The sequence below is a fragment of the Budorcas taxicolor genome, chromosome 8 (assembly GCF_023091745.1).
Source record: "Budorcas taxicolor isolate Tak-1 chromosome 8, Takin1.1, whole genome shotgun sequence".
NCBI lineage: Eukaryota > Metazoa > Chordata > Mammalia > Artiodactyla > Bovidae > Budorcas > Budorcas taxicolor.
Genome location: NC_068917.1, coordinates 63,845,054 through 63,862,378, shown reverse-complemented (window position 1 = coordinate 63,862,378; position 17,325 = coordinate 63,845,054). Strand labels below are relative to the sequence as shown.

General features: G+C 47.6%; 1 protein-coding gene across 1 annotated transcript in view; it reads left to right on the top strand.

Annotated features, from left to right (window-relative positions):
• Window positions 1-17,325, top strand: part of PAX5 (paired box 5) — a 171,193-nt gene that overhangs the window by 115,790 nt on the left and 38,078 nt on the right. The gene's annotated exons all lie outside the window — the stretch shown is intronic.

The following is a 17,325-nucleotide window of genomic DNA, read 5'->3' as shown; positions in this document are numbered from 1 at the left end:
GGCTGGTTTTGGCATGAATCCTTAGGGGCACCTGCTGCCCATCTGAACTTGCCCATCCGGAGAACTGTTTGCCTTTCCAGACCCACTGGCTCATTCTATCAAGTGCCCACCTCAAGGATAGGGTGGTCAGTAGCCCTGTTTGAGGGGCTGGCATCTGGAGTGCAGACTAAAGTAAGAGCTCCTCCTCCAGAGCTGATCTCAATTCTGGATAAGATCCACTAAGTCAAGAGTCACTAGCAGGAATGACCATTAGTACTTGCTTCCCACTCACTAGGCAATGGGCATTATTCTAAGCACTTTACATACCTTAACTTGACTTGTCTATAAGACAACTCCATGAGAAAGTTTTATTATACCTATTTTACTGATGCAAAAACTGAGCCATAGAAAAGCACAGGAGTTTACTCAAGGTCACATATCTCCTAAGTAGTGGAGCCAGATTTCAAACACAAACTGTCAGATTCCAGAGGTCACACTGACCACTGGGCCACGCTGCTCCTCACCAAGCTGCTGTGTCAGGGGCAGGCAGGCCATCTGACCAAAGGAGGTCCGATTCAGCACCTAGTTTAGAAAACAGGCTGCAAGGCTGATGCATCCATCAGGGCCAGGCACTGGGGTTGTGACTGACATGGCTGGTCTCCATCCTGGATGCTATCTGGATGAAAGGCATTGGGCTGACTCACCTCCAACAACTGGCACCTTGTAGGCAGCCTGTACCCAGACAGACCTCAGCAGCCTCAGCACATAGTAGGTGCTCAGGGAAGGGCTGTCGAATGGATGGGGAGACAACAGCAGGTATTATCAGTCCTTCTTCTCTGGAAACTTATGCTGGATTTGAGGTGTTTGGAGGGTCCAGGGGAAGGGCAGGGTGGCAGAGGGTGCCCTGAGGGCCTCTGAGCAGTGTCTCTTTCCCACCTGGCCCAGAAGTGTTACAGTATCTTTCACAATCAGTAGTGTCAGTCCTGGATAGTTATTCCAAAGATGTTGCCCAAAATAAGACCCCAGCTACCAGGAATAGCCATCTGTGCCAATATAGGTGTAGATTACAAAAGATAACTGTGGTTTTATTATCTCCAAACCTCACTTGTATAATGAGGGTGATGGAGTCAAATACTCCCATAGATCTCAGCCTGGAGCCGTGGAGCCCAAAGTCGGGCTCCTTGTCCTTCCTCCTTTGGTCCTGCAGCCTGTGTCAGCTGTCTCTTACTGCAGGGCTCCCAGGGTCTGATCTAAGGGCTGGGCCTCTGGGCTGCCTGGAGCTCGCCCAGCGGCTGCCCAGCTCCTCTGTGGGCTGAGCACGCCTCCGGCGGGGACCAGCCCTGCCCATGCCTCCCACCCCCAGAGGAATCCCTTCTTTGACCTTTGTAATTATTCCTGTTCAATCTTCCTTCTTGTTTTTTCCTCCCCCTTTTGGAGGTGCTCAACTCCTGCGTTCCCTCCAGTGTATTAAGGATGTGAGTGAAATTGATGACTGGGATGTCTCAGGTCTTTATGATGATGAATGACTTTCACTGCCAAAGCTTTTATTGTCTGTGATTTGGGAAGAAGGGGGAACTGATATATCAAGGCTCCCTGTCACACCATTTAATACAGTTATAAATCCTGACGTCACTAACTGGTGGTCAGGAGCTGGAGAATTCCACCGACCGCTGCTTTGCCGAGCCTTTATGGATTTTTTTCCCTCTCTCTCCTTTCTTTGCTTGACTGTCACAATTGTGTTTTGAGGGTGGGGGGATGGGAACAGCTGGATGGTGAGTTTAAAAATCCCAAGGGTAATCTGGTCCAGGGAAGAAAGTGGGAGGCCTCCCCACTCTAAAGGAAGGGGAAATGGCAGGCGTGTGTCACTCTAAGGTGAGCAAGAAATTGTTCAATGAAACCAAATCCTAAAAGTATGCTAATATCTTTTTGCTTATGGACTACATTTTACAATTCACTGACTGATTTTGCAGCTGCTATTTTCCAATTTTCCTTCCATCCTTTGCGGGTGGGGTTGTGACAGACTTGAACCCCATTTTTCAGAAGAGGAAACTGAGGCTCAGCAAGGTGAAGCAACTTGGCCAAGGTTGTGCCACAGCAGGCAGATGCAGAGGGCAACTCCCTGGATGAAGGAACTGAGCCTCAGCATCAGGAATTTGGGGCAATGGAGTCAGATGAAGATGACAGGAAGAAGAGCTGGTTTAGATGTCTTGTGGTCCCCCAGGAATGCTCAAGTGGGAACATCCAGAAGGTGATGGAGGAGGCATCAGGGCTGGGAATACCAATTTGGAATGGGCACGGTGGAGATGGATCTACCTGGTGAAGATGCATAGACACCAAGTCTTGAGAGAAGCAGAGCTCTAGGGAGAAACTGGAGAGCAAGGATGGCTGGGGAGAAGAAGTCACGGAGAAGTCTAGGAAAAGGTGATTGGTGGAGGACAGCAGACCACGAATGCTCTCCATCTCGGAGCCTGGAACAACCATAACTCTGAGGTGGGAACAACAGAATTCTCTCTGGCTGCTTAAGTAGAAAAGATATTAGGATTCTCAGGAGGCCCACAGAACCAGGCTTGGAGGCTGCACAGCCGGGAATCACATCTGAACCACACTTGAAATGCCACATAACTGGTTCTGTGGAAACGCCACCCGCTGGCCTGTGGACACAAAACCCTCAGCTCATGCTGCTGTCCCTGGACACCAGACATCACCACAGGACCTTTATCCCCACAGGCACCTATTTCTTTGTGTCACTTGCTGCTGAATTAACGACTCACATGCGTGTCTGCTTGATGGAGCCAAGATGGCATCTGTGCTTGAGCTGCAAGGGAGGCTGGGAGATCAAGCTTCTAACTTCTGCCATGAGGACACTGAACTCTTAAGGTGGAAAACTGTCAAAACAAAAGAAGGGTGCTCATGGTGTCAGGTGGACAAAGATGTTTGAAGAATTAGGAACTGAGAGAAGAGATCCAAGCTAGCAGGGCTGAGAGCGCCATGGCTTTGGAGTTAGGAGGGTCTCGTTCTTTGGGTCATTTATTGACTGTAGTCAACCCCTTCCATAGGACTTGAGGCATCATTAAATTCAGACCCAGGGACGTCTGCACATAGGCTAGAAACCCCCTAAAGAGAGGGGGAAATGACTGTATGGAGTCCAGAAACGCCCTAGCGAGAGGCAGCAGTGAGACCTGGAGACTGGGGGTGGGGCTGGGCTGTTTCTTCAGGATTTGATGAGTTTTGCTAAGTAACTGGACTGAAGAGTATCAGGGAAGGAAAACGTGAGGACCCAGTGGTCCAGTCCCAGCCCTAGGGAGTCGTGGGAGGTAGCAGCAGGCACTTCTCTTTCTTAGAACTTAGGTAGCTCTGAGCTTTGCTGTTGGCTTTTCTCCAGTGAGAATGATGGAAAATTATCACCCATTGGTCTCAAAGCCTCCTTTTCTTAAGGGCACAAAATCCCCAGAACCTGACACAGGGCTGGGCCTAGAAGAAAGGCTTGGAAAGGTTTTCTTTTTTAAAATATTTTGTTTATTTATTTTTGGCTACTTTGAGTCTTCATTGCTTTATGCAGTGGCATGTCTTGTTGCAGAGTACAAGCTCTAGGTACTTGGGCTTCATTGCTCTGTAGCATGAGGTTTCTTCCAGGACCAGGGATCAAACCCATATCCTCTCCAGTAGCAGGTGAATTCTTATCCACTGTGCTACCAGGAAACTCCCCAGAAAGGTTTTCTGGATAAATGAATGAATGAATGGACTAGTAAGCTTTTCTTTGGCTCCCACTAAGCACTGTGCCACCTTTGTACAAAGACATGAATGAATAGGACAATGTTCCTGCCCTGGAAGGGTCCAGTCTTGTGTCTCCTACGGACAGCCATCCTGGGCAGCCTGACGAGAGCTATAACATGGAGCAGGCACAGGGGTTCTGAGAGGACTAACAGGTGGGCAGGGCAAGGATCTGAGGTTTTCCACAGGAGGTAAAGTTGGTGGAGTTTGCCCAGAGCTGCCAAGGCATAGCAGCAACATCTGCTGAGGTTTGGAGGCAAACTGGGGGAAAGCAAGCTATTTGGGGCTGGAGTTGGAGTGGGGGCTGGGGCATCACTACTTTAGCAGGAATGGAGGGCAGCGAGGAGTCTGGACTTGATCCCGAGGTGGTGGGAATGAGGGGTGCAGGGTCTGTCTGCAGAGGGGCTGGGATGCTGGAGGAGGTGGAGCCAGGCAGGGAGACAGTTGAAGGGTGGGTGGTGACTGGAGTCCACACTGGGGCCTGAGCTGGCTGTGGATGTGGAGGGGCTGTGATTTGGTGATGTCTCCCCCAGTGCCCATGCAGGGGCACTGGTGGGAGAGGCTGGGCTGTGGGTGCCAGGATGCCCAGGATGGGCCTTCTTGCCCAGGGGTGCCCTCATTATGCCACTCACGATGGTGGAAAGACGTGTGCAGCAGTTGAGACGTGGGCTGCCTCCTGCTGGTGTGCGGAGCGCAGGCAAACCACATGAGATCCCATCTTGCGCATAATGTGCATCCGAGGACAAAATTAGATTGAGAAGTAAATGGAGCCGAAAATTTCTAAAGCATTTCCCATCAAGAAGCTGTTTGATTGCGTGTTTTAATTCTCTGAGTCCTCCTGCCCAGTGAGGTTCATTTTGGTGGGGATGGCTGGAGCAGAAGGAGCTTGTGATGGGAGGGGAAGCCTGGGGAAACCTAGGGCCTGGGCAGGAGGGAGGGAGGAGGCCTTTGACCACATGCTGGTCCTGAGTCCAGACTCTCCGATGACCTGGTTGAGACCTCAAACAGCTCTGTGAAATGGGTGTTATATCCATTTTGTAGACAAGGAACCTGAGTGGCAGAAATTAGGGGACCTGCTGAGACTACATGAAGAGTGCTGGGTTGGCAGGGGCGGCACGCACCGACCTACGGGATTTTAAAACTCAAGCTGGTGCCTCTTTGGGTTGCATGTTTGAATGTTTCCATTTTTTCACCAGAAAGCTAGACTTTTCCTCCTTTTCATTCTCGTTTCCTCCATCTCTCCTTCCTCCATTCTCAAAACAGGAATCCTAGCGGACAGGACAAAGGGTAACATCCCCGTTCTCCAGATTTGGAAATTGAGGCTCACAGAGGTGCAATCATTTGTTGGTAGCGTAGAGAGAAGCCAGTGGCAAGTTCTGGGAATTCTGATTCTTGTGTGTGTTCCCCTAGCTGGTCCTGTCTGGCAGGCTCAATAAATACAAAGATATCACACACACACACACACACATGCACGTGCACACTTGCATGGCAAGTTTAGACCCAGCTGGACTTGTTCACCAGTGCCCACTCCTGTTTGGATCATGGAGCTGAGGGGTTGTAGGGCCCAGGCCTTACCGTGCATGGAGCTCTGGGCCTCACCCTCAAAGGGACTTTTTCATTTACCTGCCATTAGTGATTTTCCAACAATTGTTAAGTTTTAGTTTGTGTCAAGAAAATTTTTGTTCAGATAAGATCTTCCTGGGAAGCGTTTATGTAAATAGAATCAAGGTTCAGTGATTGAGGGGGTAGCCATCCTAGAGGCCCCCAGTGCCCCAGGGAACATTGCCGGAACCCCTGCCTGGTCGACCTTTCATGTCCTTTAGACTCTGGTGCTCCCCAATGCTGATGCTCCCCAAAGTTCCAAAGTGGCCTTTGAGACTGTGTGAAAGCCACTCACAGAACTTGTGTGTTCTCTCCTCAGCCTGGCTCTTAATCCCACCTCTGGGACCCTGGCTCTCTCTCCTTATACCTCAGCTGCCCACCCACCTTACCCCAACTTCTGCCAGTTCCTGAGGAAACTCATACCGATCTCAAGCACACTGCCCCTCGAGGCTCATTCATGGTGATGGGACCCACCCATACTGCCCACCCTGCCCTGGCTCTACCTGAGCCCTGCTCCTGGTGTCCCTGGAGGAACCCTACCTACTGAGGCTCAGTTCCACTGCTGCTGCCTCCAGGAAGCCTTCACTGTAACTGCAGGAACTGAACCTCGGGTCTGCTGTTTGCTATCTGTGGGGCCTTGGGCAGGACTCTGAGGCTCTCTGAGCCTGTTTGCCCAGCTTTGGGCACTGAGATGGTGAATAACTGTCAAAATGAACCCAGACTCCGCTGGCTCTTGGCATTTGTCCCCTCATGATGCTCCGGCTCTGTAGGGCCCCTCCTGTGTTCCAATCTCCCTTCTGTGATCCTGATGGCCCAGGAGTGGGGCAGGGTATGGGCGATACCAGAACCGGCAGAGGTTTACAAATGAGAGTCGGAGCTACGTTGTGCTTCTCAGAGGCCCTGGCACCTGACTCGGCCTTTCTCTGGGAGGGGAGGCCCGGGGAGGGATGGGCTGGCATGTCAGCAGCCCGCGGCCCCAGCAGCGCGATTTAATGCATGTTCTCTGCAGCACATTAATTTGCCTTGCACCCTGGGAGGTGCCTCTGTGGGGTGGGCTTGGTTTTCCTCGGCAAGCAGCACACCTGCTCAGCCTCCTCGTGAGGGCCTCATCCGAGGCGATTTCTAATCTCAGCCTCGCTGTGTGTTTTGGAGGAAACAGTTGGAGGGCGGGGGCGTCATCTGGATGGGCTCTGTTGTTTCTGGGCCCGGATCTCATGACATCCTCCAGGGCTGTTACCTTCTAGGCCAGAAGGCGATGGACCGAGGCACTGCTTTAGGGTTTGTGACTGGCCTTGATCCCTTCACAGTAGTTCAGAAGCTGACTGGAGGCTTTTCTGGCTGTAACACGCACCTATTGACTATTTCTTAAAATAACTGGGCTGTCAGCCAGATGTGGAAGGAGCCCGAGAACCCAGTAATACATCGTCCCCACTTCTCTACCATTGTCTAAGCTCCTCCAGGTGGGTGACCTGGGAAGGAAACTCTGGGCTCACAGTGATTTTCTAAGCTCCTCCAGGTGGGTGACCTGGGAAGGAAACTCTGGGCTCACAGAGGAGAATGTTCAGACAGGGGAGGACCTGCCTGAAGTCCCTGTAAGGAAGTGGAAGGGCATTCTGACATCCAGTCCAGGGCTCTCCTACTCGGTCCTCTAGCCCTGACCTCACCCTTTAGCTGGAGAGGTCCAGTAGGTGCCTCCCACCATCCTTGACTATATTTCAAACCCATCCTAGATTTGGTACTTGGTGGTTAAGAGCACAGGTTGCCTGGTTTCTAATCCTGCTCCCACAGCCCCTTCCTGGACCATTTTCTGCCTGTGCAACCTTGGGCCAGATGCTTAACTTCTCTCAGCTTCAGTGGCCTCCTCTGAATATTGGAGGGGATAACAGTCATAGCTGGGAACACATGTATGGGCTGGGCACCTTTCTAAGGGCCTCACCTATACTAACTCTTTAGTTCTTTTAAACAGTCTTAGGAGGTGGTGTTACCATTAGCCCCATTCTATAGATGAGCAAACTCAAGTGGAATCTTGCCCAAGGTTACAAAAGAACTAATAAGGAGCAGAGCTGGGATTTGAATCCAGTAGCCTGCTCCCAGAGCCGGTACACTTAACCTCTAGGTTCATCCTCTCAATGTCAACAACAGCAATAATACTAATTTCTACAATGTAGGATTATTTTGATGATTAAATGAGACAAGGCATAAAACACATAGAAGAGCGCCTGGCAAACAGAGCTCAGCAGAGCTCCAGCCATCGTATGTGAATTTACCCACTCAGCAAGTATGCCCAGTGGTGTCCCTAACTACCAACGCCACACTGCACCCTTTTACAAAGATGTAACGTCCCCTAGTCTGGAAGGTTGCCTCAAGGGAACTCTATGCTTTCTGTGTGTTCCTTAACCCATTCCACTTTCTATTTAGGAATCATATAGTTTATGTGTAAACCAATTCTTGAGAAGGATGACATTCCCAACCATTATGTTGGGGAAGTATATTCTGCCTTAGCAGCCTGGAGGTGGGGAAACGTGATGAGAATACTGTCAGCCTTGAACTGGGGGGAGACTGGTAAACTTCCAAGTTTCAGTCCAGCCATGGGACACCATGGTTCTGACACATTGGGAGGTAAGATTACATTTTCAGTATTCTCCAGCCAGCTTGGGTGGGCGGATACCATAACCAGGAGTGGAAGTATGGCGGGTTTCCATCAGCAATCCAGTCTCCTGGTGGTCTTCTCCATTACCATACACCATACCAGTGTTCTCCAAGGACCCATCCTGGACTGAGATGGACAACTGGGCTTTTCTCCATCTGCTACCTATTATATAGGTCCCAAGCCGACCTTCAAAGCCCTGGTCTGTCATCTGGGCTTCTCAGATAAGAGATGCAGATGGTCATGCTGGAGAGCCAGAGCTCACCCTTCTCCAGTGGCAGCACCCCGGTTCGTCTCTGAGCTCGCATCACTAAGCCTCTCCGGCTGCAGCGGCAAAGCCTCTGGAGGTCTGTAAGCAGGCGGCTCGCCCTCCACCAGGCACCCCAGACTGTTGAAGTCCGGGCTTCTTATGTCGGATTATATTGTTTTCCTGTCTCCATCCTTGCTGCTCACCTGTCACCTGTCACTTCTCCTAACATCAGTTTGCCTGGCTCCGGAAGTCTCTCTCCCCCTTCTTATTTTGCTGTTTTCAATCTGCTGGCAGCTGGGAAGCCAGACCACTGAGCTCATTGGAATTGTGTGCCAATGAGGACCTGGCCTGCCAGACCTGGTGCCCTGGGGGCTCTAGGGACAGGCTTTGGGCCCACCTTTTGGCAACTTACAGCCAGATTGTCAGGGCTGAGGTTGCCTGATGGCACGTTTCGGGTGGGTGGGACATCACTGCATTTCCTTTCTGCGTGAGGCTGAGTGCTGGCTTGGGGGAGGGCTGGTGTGATCATAAGCTGTGGACATGTGACTTGGCCAAGGTGCTCTTGGCATCATAATGCTGTCTTTGAAAGCAGGGAGTGCCCACCGCGACAGTTCTGGCCCGGGAGCTGCTGAGGTGGCAGCGGAGGTGGGGTGGGGGGTGGGCGGTGCGGGGGGTGGGAATTACGCATTTCGTGCATCTTAGATTCATTATTACCTCCCCGTCAAGGCTGTCAGTGGGCCCCTTGGGGCACAGACAGTGTCTGGTTCTTAACAAAATGTTAATTTTAAATCAAAAAGTTAATTTTGAACAAAAAGTAATACATGCATGTGGTTAAATATTCAAACCATACAGAAAAATATAAAATGAAAAATAGTTGTCCTTTCCCCAACCTCAGCCCTCCCATCCATAATCCTCACCCCAAAGTTAACGATGTCTTGTGTATACTTTCAGTAACATTTTTATGTGTCTGTCAGCAGGTAGATTTATCTATTTTTTACTAAGTGTAAGTAAGTGCTAGTTACTCAGTCATGTCTGACTCTTTGTGACCCCATGGGCTGCAGCCCACCAGGCTCCTCTGTCCATGAGGTTTTCCAAGCAAGGTTACCGGAGTGGGTTGCCATTTCCTTCTCCAGGGGATCTTCCCAACCCAGGGATCAAATCCGGGTCTCCTGCACTGCAGGCAGATTCTTTAGTGACTGAGCTACAAGGGAAGCCCTTGGATTGTCTCCGTCCCTCCCTTCCCATTAAATGTGACTCTTGGTGTACTTTTCTGTGTATTTGCATAGGTAAAGTCCTAGAAGTAGAATTGCAGGTCAAAAAGAAGGTGTGTTTTATATTTTGCAATTCATCTACTGAAGCTAGTGCAGGGACAGGGGTGGTAAAGGCATAGACTGGCATTAGATAGCCTCGGTTTGCCTCCAAACACCACCATCTTATCTTCAAACTGGGGATTACCAAGGTTTGTATCTCCTCAAGTGGCTGTGACACTTAAATGAGATAATGCATACAAACACTTTGAATGGTGCCCGGCACTTGGTAAGAGCTGAATAAGCAATCACTGTTATTGTTGTAGGTATTATTATCATTATTGTCACCCCCAGGTCCTCTGGTGCTAGAACTCAATAAGGATCAGATAATACATGAATGAATGAGTGAACAAATGAGTGAGTGAAGACCTGAGCTTGCCCACAGTGGCCCTCGCCATGCTCCTGCTGTAAATAATGGCTTCCATCTGTCCCTGGAGCAGCACCTGTCCTGGCAGCGATGCCCAGAGCCATGAGCATGGCAGAGCCACTCTGCAGCCTTGCTCATTAGAACCCTGCCTTTGTAAGTTTATTACATTGGGTCAACAGTTGCTAGTGGAGGAAGATCATGTCATAAATGTACATGGAAATATTGACTGAGCCCCAGTGTCTGCTCTAAAATGCCAGGCAGATGAAATTCAAACGTTCCCTTGCAATTAAAACACAGTCCTCGGAGTGTGGAAGTTCCCAGTGATTCCAGGGCAGTAGACAGAGTCTGTTGGAATGAAAGAAGGGGGAGGGTTGAAGCTGAGAAGGAAGCAGAGCCCCTATGAATGAATTCTCCAAGTTGTCTTCCTGCTCACAAATCCAGATTAGATCTTTAGCTCCGGCAATGAGAGGAGGGTCAGTCAGAAATTGTCGAAAGTGGGGATTCAGTAATTTGGGGAAAAGAAATTGAGGGTTATTATTTCTTGGTAAATAGCACCACCTAAACTAATGGCAAATAAACCTGTCATTAGGAGATAGCCAGGTCTGCCTTAATGACTGGATGGGCCCATCTGCGATTAGCCTGTCCACTCTGTGTGGGACACGACTGAAGTGACTTAGGACGCATGCTGTGTGCAGCCTTTCCCCCTCTAGATTGAATGCTCCCTGTCTGCACTCCCTGTCTGCACTCCCACACACATCCTTTGCCTGTGGCAGGTCCGAACAAAGGGAGACCCCAGAACAGGGAGCAGCCCCCATTCAAACTGTCACATGTTTCAAACGCCAGCTGGAACAGAGATACCTGGTGGTGTATGCACACGTACAGGCACACACCAGGGTTTGTGCAGCAGGATTAGTCCCCTTTCCAGGCCCTGGCTGTCGGTTGCTCCTCTCTCCCTCTCGTAAGCTAGCAATTGTTTACTGTCACCTGCTTTGTTGTTGGTTGAAAACCTTCAATTCATCTCACTCAGGGTTGGTTACTTTTTCCTGTAACGAGCGAGAAAGTGTAAATTTTTAGAGAACTAAGAACATAACTCATGTACAAATATAGAATGAGCACATGTGAAGATTTTATTCAACTCGTAAATTAATGAGTGAACCTATAAAAAGGTAAAAGTGGTTCCAAGAACATTTGAGGAACAGTGTTTAATATCGTCCATGTAGAAAGGCATTTTTAAAAAATGTTGGAATAAAATTGCTAGATTAGATACAGAATTGGTTAATGTCCTACAGGGCAATAAACCCAAACCTTTGGAGTTGTCTTTTCTACTTGGGAGAAATCTACACATTCACGTGTAACTTCCCCATTTCTGGGCTCTGATCAAGTAGTAAAGAATCATCAAACACAGGTACATTCTCTTAGAGGTATGATCCCTGGGTATGACAGTTAACAGTGCCCCATGACGTGAAAAGGCTGTGGTTCCCACCTTTATGACCTTTTCTTTTCAAGTTTTAATAATGTTTCTTAACATGCAGAAGGGTTTCTCATGGTTCTATGACTCTGAGGAAGAGCTTTCTGAGAAAATGTCATAGAAGTGAAAGTGTCTGCAGTTCTGGTTAAATTATTGAACCAAGACAGAATTGGAAGTGTTAGCTTCAGAGCCCTCCCCCGGGGTCAGCCCTCACTAAGTTTCTGTGTGATTCCAAGTTGTCCTTCAGTGTGAGCCAAGAGGATCAGGGGCTGGATTCCAGGGCTCTGGAAGAAACGGCCACAGAGGGTGTGGCAGGAACAGGGCCACTGAGATGAGATTGCTAGAAAATAGAGCAAAGCGAAGAACAGTCTGACCCGGGCCGTTCGGGCCAGGGAGGAAAGGGCACCAGGTAATGGAGAGTCAGGAGGGGCTTGGGGACTGACTGGGCTCGAGGGAGGAGGGGTGTCTGGGAAGCCAGCATGGCTGGGAGGCTGGGGCTGTCACTCATGAAACAAGATTGGCAGGAGGTTCTGATGGCCCCAGGGAGCTAGTTGTGTTTATGCCATAGGTCTCAGGAGTCACCTCCTGCAGGGCTTTCCCTCCATCCCCTGACCCGTTCTGTCCTGCCTGGTGGCTACCTCTTTGATAGTTACCTGGACACCCAGGCTGGGCTCTTGTCCTTAAAAGGCCTGGCAGGTGATGAAACTGGTGGAGTGGTGGTATGGGATGGTTCAGATAGGACTTGAGAGCTTTGAGAAATGGGAAAGGTTGAAAATTGGCCATGGGGGCAAAACGTGGTTTTTGGATACATTTTCTTTGGCCCTCAGTGTATATTTTACAAACTGGAGTTGAGTCAACATTCACATAGACAGGAGCTTCCCAAATGAAATGAATCCAGAGTTCCAACTTCTGAAAACTAGCCACCACTGAGTAGAAGCTGTTCTCCAAGCCAGGTGCCTGGTCGCTGGTAGGAACATTTGACGAGGGGCCCTTGGCAACAAAGTGCAGGTTGACAGCCCTCATCTCCTGCCGTAAGATCCTTTCCTGAAGACAAGAAAACAAGACTGGTGCTTACCTTCCTTTCACTAGGATTTAATCCAGGGGCTCCAGGGCACCTGATACTGCAGGCAGGAGTGCTGTGGCGAGGTGGGCATCTCCATAGCAGCTGGCGCCAGCCTCCACCTCCATCAACACAGGGCTAAAATGAGGCCTCTGAACTGTAGAATGTTAAAACAGAAAAAAATCCCCAGAGGCTATCTGTTCCCACTGCTTGAGTGTTCTGATAGGAAAACGAAGGCCCGGAGAGGTGGTCGAACTTACCTAAGGTCACACAACAAGTCACCATTGCCTCTGCCTGGGATGTTCAGATTTCCTGAGCATTAACAGTCCCCGGTGGACATGATCGCCAGTTTGCAAAGGACTTAGCTTTCCCTGGTCAGCTCTGCCATGTTCCTTAGAGCTTTGACTTTGTGGTGGAGACTCCCTGCCTCTGGGGAGAACCTCCAACCCAGGGCTGTCTAGGCAGCCAGACCCACTCTGGCCATGGAGCCCTCACCAGACTCTTGCTCCCATCTCATTCACAATAACTCATGGCTTCTCAGTGGCTCACTTTCTTCTTTTCCTTGCTCACACTCACATTCGGGCAGATAGAGGGGGAGTTTGGTTGGTGCCCTGTGGTATTCAAAGTGAAGGGTTTGCATACTGTCAGGGTAATGAATTCTGTAAGGGTTTGAAGTGAGGGGTTGGGAGGCTCTCCATGTCATGTGTCTGGGAGTGACAACCCCCAGTGGTTAATTACTGCCGCACGATGAGAATGGAGCTGGTAGCAAAATGAGATAAGTTCATTATGAGCTAAATTTGAAGTTAATTGGATCCACATTTCCCCCCATTAGTGTACGCAGAGAGAGCCTACGTAGAAATGGGCCATATATGAAAAAGAAAAAGTTGCATCCAAGCAAAAAACAGATAAATGAGGCCTGGTTATCTTGTGGCTTTCACGGTGAAGGGCTTTCTGAGACGTTAGTGAGATGGGAACCAAAGTTCCTTTCAGATGGTAGAACCAATGTCTTTTGATTAATTTTCACCTTGGCGGGTATTTTCTAAGCACCTACTGTGTGCCCTGGCAGTGCAGGGGAGGGAGGGTGGGAGCAGCTCTTGCAGTCTGGGGACCCCCAGTTTAGGGATGGGGAAAGAACAGTGCCCTGTGTCTTGGGGGAGTGTGGGGGATCTGGTGCCAGAATGCTTGGATTTGGCCGTGCCTCTCTCACAAGCTGTGAGACCCTGGGCAGGTGCCTAACCTCTTGTGTTTTAGTGCCACATCTGTAAAATGGGGATAATATTATTGGACCTATAGAATGTTTGAGGATTAGATGAGTTAATATCTATAAAACACAGTGAACAGTGTTCAGAACTCTGCCTAGTGTTAGAACAGGGCCTAAAATACAGTAAGTGCTACAAAAATGTTAGCGATCATGATCATCAGCTATATGACCTTGGGCACATACATCAGCTGCTTGGAGCCTTCATCTCTTCATCTGTAGAATGGGGATGATAACAGCACCCACCTTCTGGGGTTGTTGACTGAGATAAGCCCTGTGAAGTACTGGCCCAAAGCCTGGCTCATAGGAACCTTGAAGGAAGCTGTTATTCTGCTGGTTGACCAGTCACCCAACAAATGACAGTTTTATGTTCCTGAGTTTTGCCCATTTTTCTATGAGATTTTTGGTCTCTTCCCTTTGATGCTTATGAGATTTTGATATATAGGGATAGTAGCCATTTATCTATGGTATATGCTGCAAATAATTTCCTCCAGTCCACCATTTATCATTTGACTTTGCTTGTATTGTTTTCTGGGCTTCCCTGGTGGCTCAGTGGTAAAGATTCTGCCTGCAGTGCAGGTAGCTTCAGGAGATATGGGTTCAATCCCTGGGTTGGGAAGATCCCCTGGAGGAGGGCATGGCAACCCACTCCAGTATTCTTGCCTGGGAAATCCCGTTAACAGAGGAGCCTGGCGGGCCACGCCCATAGGGTCGCAAAGAGTTGGACATGAGTGAAGCAACTTGGCACACACATATTGTTTTTTACCAGGCAAGAGGTTTTTGGTCTATTTTATTAAAGTAATTCAATTTATTAATCTTTCATTTTGTTGTATATTTTTTCCATAAAGACAAATTTATTTCGTTTAAGAAACAGTTTAATATTATGTCCTTCCTACATTTTTGGTGTCAAATGACTTTTTTTCTTTTTCAAGATGATGGTGATGATAGATGGCAATAATAAAACATAACAGTACTATTGAGATATAATTCACATACCATAAAATTCACCCATATAAGGTATACAATTCAGTGGTTTTTAGGACACTCAGAAAGTCATGCAACCATCACCATGACCAATTTTAGAACGTTGCATTATCCCCCCAGAAAGACCTCATATCCATTAGCAGTTACTCTCTTTCCCCCTGTTCCTCACTCCCAGCCTAAGGCAACGAGTAATCTACTTTTCCTCTTTATAGATTTGCCTATTCTGTACATTTTATATTAATAGAATCATACAATATGTAGTCTTTTGTGATGGGCTTCTTTCAAGTTCATCCGTGTTGTAGTGTGTATCAGTACTTCATTCCTTTTTATTGCCAAGTATTATGTTGTGTGAATATACACCGTTTTCGGTATCCATTCATCAGTTGATGGATATTTGAATTGTTTCTACTCTTTCAGCTATTATGAATAATGTTGCTTGAAGCATACATGTACACATTTTGAGTGGATACATGTTTTCATTTCTCTTGGGAGACACTGTAATGCTATGCTTAACTTTTTGAGGAACTTCTAGACTTTCCTAAAGTGGCTGCCCCATTTTATATTCCCACCCACAGTGTATACGGGTTCCAATTTTTCACATCTTTTCTAACATTGTCATAACCTGTCTTTTTTATTATAGACATCCTAGTGGGTGTGACGTGATATTTCATTGTGATTTTGATTTGCATGTCCCTGATAGGGAATTGGCCATTTTTGTATATCTCTTTTAGACAAATGTGTTTTCAAGTCCTTTGCCCATTTTTACACTGGGTTGTTTGTCCTTTTATTATTGAGCCATAAGTGTTCTTTAATTTTAGCCAATGCCTTTTCCATAGTTTTTGATATAATCATATCAAATATATTAATTTAAATACATTAATATGAATTTTTTGACATATTAATGTGAATTCCCAACCAATGTTTTAATATTGAAGCAACCTTGCATACCTGGAATAAAGCTTACTTGGTCATGCTGTACTATTCTTTATTTATATTGCTTCATCAATGAGATAGTAGATTTTTTTTGCCTACATATTAATAAATTGTGAGACCAGCCATTAATTTTCATTTTTGAGTGATTTTGTTAAATTTTTATATCAAGATTTTGCCAAAAATTTTTTGGCAAAATGAACATTTTCTTAGCTTTATGTATCCTGGATCAGCTTAATAATAAAAGTGTGTGTTCCTTGAAATTTTAAAAGAACTTTCCAAAGACAAAAAAAACAGCCCCCAAAACTACATGGACAGGGCACCTTATTTTTAAAAATAACTTTAAACAACCTTTTCTTATATGATTGGGCTGTTAATATTTTCTACCTCTTCTTGAGTTAATTTTGGTAATTCATGTTTTCCTAGAAAATTGTGCCTTTTGACGAGATTTCCACGTTTGGCACCCTAGAGCATCCATGCATGTTTCTATGTTTTTTAAATGTCATCTTTCCCATATCTCTGGCTGTATCTTCTCATTCCTTATCTTGATATTTGTGCCTTCTTTTTTGAGTCTTGTCCTTGGTTTGTCTATCTCATTGGTGTTTTCAAATAACAACTCTTGGTTGTATTTATTATTTATTATTGTGTGTGTTTTTTTTATTGTGTCTGCTTTTCTGGTTCCTAATTCATTATTTTCTGCTTCTCTTTATCGATCCCTTCCTCCTCCTTTCCCTAGGTTCATTTTATTGCTTTTTTATCTAGCTTGTTGAGTTGAGTGCCTTGGTGAGGCACTGCATTTCCATTTTGGGGATCAGGGTTTAAAGTGTATGTAACAGCAGCAGAAACTGTTGAGGTTCAGATGTGACCGAAAGGACAACCCCTGTTGAAAAAAGAACCAAAGCCCAGGAATTAGGAGAGCTGGATTCCAGTCCCAGCCTTGCCTGAAATGAGGAGAGTGTCGTGGGCAAATCCCTTCCCTTCTCAGGACCCTCTTATCCATCTCAGGCAGATGGGTAGGGTATGGATCTCCTGGGGCTTGGCCCCAGGAACCCCCATACAGCAGGTAGCCTCCTATCAGGGTAACGCCTCCATCTTCCAGGAGGCAGATCTGGCCTCCCTCCCCCACTGGTCCTTGCTTTCATTCCAACACATATATTACAAAAACTGTGTAGTTGAATTTCTTTCTGCATGATGGAGTAAGGCTGGTGACAGTGTGGCCTAAAGGCAGGGCTCAGCCTACTGTCCCAGCTGAGAAACGGGGGGACAGAAGCCCAGCCAGGCACATGTGCAAGGCAGTAGAACAGAGTGACTAAACCCATGGTCTTTGCCGCTGGATTGCTTGGCTTCAAATCCTTACTGGGCAACCTTGGACAAGTTACTTGACCTTTCTGTTTCATTATCCTATAAAGTGGGGAATGTATCAGTACCTTACCTCATAGTGTTGTTGAGGGTTAAATGAGTTAATGATTTAAAAGACTGAAAACAGAGCCTGGTGTTTACAATTTCTACATAAGCCTTTGTGGTTTGTTGTCACCAGGGGTGCGAGCCTGGGCCCAGGGCTGGGTGGGTGCTCCACCCGGAGCACCTTCTGGTGGGGAAGCCAACCTGTTAGAACAGCCCCAGCCTGGGCTGTCTCTACACATCTCAGAATCTGATAGCAGGGGCATCCCTTTCTTTTAGGGGAAACTGCCAATTCCTCCCC